The following is a 3,507-nucleotide window of genomic DNA, read 5'->3' as shown; positions in this document are numbered from 1 at the left end:
ATTGGCTTTTGCTCACTCTGGATCCTGCAGCTGGCTCCTGTTCATCTGACTTCTGGTTCTTGGGACCTAAGCTAGCAGCTTACCTGCCGATCTTGGGAATTCATCAGTCTCCATAGCCTGTGAGCCAGAAACCTTGCTGTCGGACCTGCTGATCTTGGGTTCACCAGCCCCTGCAGCTACGTGTCAGGAGAACCCTCCAGCCTGACCCACAGACTTGGGTCTTTCCAGCCTCTACAACCGCGTGAGCCACTTCCTTGATATGAATCACTCTATATGTATTTATACACTTCACTGGTTTTGCTTCTCTAGAGAAACCAGCTTAAGACATTGACCAATGATCAGTGTTCTGCATCTGTACTTTCAGGTGATTGCCTTTAGGGAAATCATAGTTTGAGCTTGTGCCCCACACACAAAAAATAAAGTAAAATTTCTTCAGAATATCCATCCGTGGCCCTTTTTCCACATAGAAAAGTACCTTTCAAAAATACAAATAAATTAATGACAGTCACCAAAACAAAAGCCACCAAAGGCATCTTACTGCACTTAAAATCAAAACTCCTTACCACATCCTTAGAGGATATGTGTGTACCCACAAAAAAAAGACCTGGCCCAGATAGCGTCACTGATACATTCTATCACATATTTATAGAAGAATTAGTACTAATTATTAACAAACTCTTCCAAAAAAAAAAAAAAACAGTTGTTAGGTGCTGTCAAGTCAGCTCAGACTCATAGCGACCCTGAGTACAACAGAACAAAACACTGCCCAGTACTGTGCCATCCTCACAATCGCTGCTGTTTGAGCCCATTTTTGCAGCTATTGTGTCAGTCCATCTCACTGATGGTTGTCTTCTTTTTTGCTGACCCTCTACTTTACCAAGCATGATGTTCCCCAGGGACTGGTTACTCCTGATAACATGTCCAAAGTACGTGAGACAAAGTCTCGCCATCCTTGCTTCTAAGGGGCATTCTGGCTGTATTTCTTCCAAGACAGATTCGTTTGTTCTTTTCGCAGTCCATGGTATATTCAATATTCTTTGCCAACACCATAATTCAGATGCATCAGTTCTTCTTCAGTCTTCCTTATTCATTGTCCAGCTTTTGCATGCATATGAAGCAATTGAAAACACTGATGGCTTGGGTCAGGCGCACCTTAGACTTCAAGGTGACATCTTTGCTTTTTAACACTTTTCAAGAAGTCTTTTGAAGCAGATTTTCCCAATGCAATGTATCTTTTGATTTCTTGACTGCTGCTTTCATGGGCATTGACTGTAGATCCACGTAAAATTAAATCCTTGACAACTTCAATCTTCTCTACATTTATCATGATGTCACTTATTGATCCAGTTGTGAGGATTTCTGTTATCATTATGTTGAGGGTAATCCATACTGAAGGCTGTGGTCTTTGATCGTCATCAGTAAGTGCTTCAAGTCCTCTTCACTTTCAGCAAGGAAGGTTCTGTCATCTGCATAACGCAGATTGTTAATGAGTCTTCCTCCAATCCTGATGCCCAGTTCATCTAGTTCAACTTCTCAGATTATTTGCTCAGCATAAAGATTCAGTAAGTATGGTGAAAGGATACAACCCTGACGCACACCTTTCCTGATTTTAAACCACTCGGTATCGCCTTGTTCTGTTCGAATGACTGCCTCTTAGGCTATGTACAGGTTCCCCATGAGTACAATTAAGTGTTCTGGAATTCCCATGTCTCAGCAATGTTATCCATAACTTGTTGTGATCCACACAGTCAACTGCATTTGCATAGTCAATAAAACACAAGTAAATATCTTTCTGGTATTCTCTGCTTTCAGCCAAGATCCATCTAACATTAGCAGTAATATCCCTCGTTCCACGTCGTCTTCTGAATCCAGCTTGAATTTCTGGCAGTTCCCAGCCAATTTACTCCTTTTAATTATCTTCAGCAAAATTTTACTTGGGTGTGATATTAATGATACTGTTCGATAATTTCTGCATTCTGTTGGATCAGCTTTCTTTGGAATGGGCACAAATATGGATCTCTTCCAGTTGGTTGGCCAGGTAGCTGGCCTCCAAATGTCTTGGCATAAATGAGTGAGCATTTCCAGCATTGCATCTGTTTGTTGAAACATCTCAGTTGGTATTCCGTCAATTCCTGGAGCCTTGTTTTTCACCAATGCCGTCCGTGCAGCTTGGACTTCTTCCTTCAGTACCATTGGTTTTGATCATATGCTACCTCCTGAAATGGTTGAATGTTGACCAATTCTTTTTGGTATAGTAACTCACTATATTCCTTCCATCTTTTGATGCTTCCTGCATCGTTCAATATTTTGCCCATAAAATCCTTCAATATTGCAACTTGAGGCTTGAATTTATTTTCAGTTCTTTTAGCTTTAGAAATGCAAAGTGTGTTTGTTCTTCCCTTTTGGTTTTCCAGCTCCAAGTCTTTGCACAGGAATATATAACCCAAAACTCTAAATTTTATTTAATATATTTCATCTTTTCACAAGTGAGACTCATATAGAAATTTTTAACTTTGTCTGATTTTTAGTATAAAGATTATACTTTGTAAGATGAGTTGCATAGCTTTTCGTTTTAAGTATGAAAATGGGATTACTCTTGTGGGTTTGGCAAAATTCAGATTTTCTATTTCATGAGTCAGTTTTCAAAATTATCTGGAAATTATTTAAAATTAAATTTACTGCATAATTATAATAATCCTTTAAGATAAAAGTCTCTACTGTATCAAAGAAAAACAGGAGAAGACACAAGTAACCCAAATAAAAAATGAAATGGGAGATGTTACAACAAACCCAACTGAAACAAAAAGGGTCATAACAGAGTATAGTGAAAAACTAAACTCCAACAAATTTGAAAATCTAGAGGACATGGACAAATTTCTAGAAACACACTACCTACCCAAACTATCATAAATTGTTGAAAATTGAACAGCCCATATCAAGAGAAGAGATTGAAAACGTAATAAAAAATACTCCCAACCAAAAAAATCCCTGGCCCAGATGGCTTCACTGGAGAATTCTACCAAACCTTCAGAGAAGAGCTTACACCAGTACTACTCAAATTATTTCAGAACAAATTCATTCTATGAAGCCAACATAACCTTGATACCAAACCAGGCAAAGACACCACAAAAAAGAAAATTACAGACCACTATCTCTCATGAATGTAGATGCAAAAATTCACAACAAAATTCTAGCCAATAAAATTAAGCATTGTATCAAAAAATAATACACCACAACCAAGTAGGATTCATACCAGGTATGCAAGGATGGTTAAACATTAAAAAATCAATCAGCGTAATCCACCACATAAATAAAAGAATCAGATGATCATCTCAATCAACACAGAAAAGGCATTTGACAAAGTCCAACACCCATTCCTGATAAAAACTCTCAATAAAATAGGTATAGAAGGGAAATTCCTCAACATAATAAAGGGCATCTATACAAAACCAACAGCCAACGTCATTCTTAATGGAAAGAGGCTGAAAACATTCTCCTTGAGAACAG

The sequence above is a fragment of the Trichechus manatus genome, unplaced genomic scaffold (genome assembly GCF_000243295.1).
Source record: "Trichechus manatus latirostris isolate Lorelei unplaced genomic scaffold, TriManLat1.0 scaffold00209, whole genome shotgun sequence".
In the NCBI taxonomy this organism is placed as follows: Eukaryota; Metazoa; Chordata; class Mammalia; order Sirenia; family Trichechidae; genus Trichechus; species Trichechus manatus.
Note: the sequence above shows the minus strand (reverse complement) of the source record.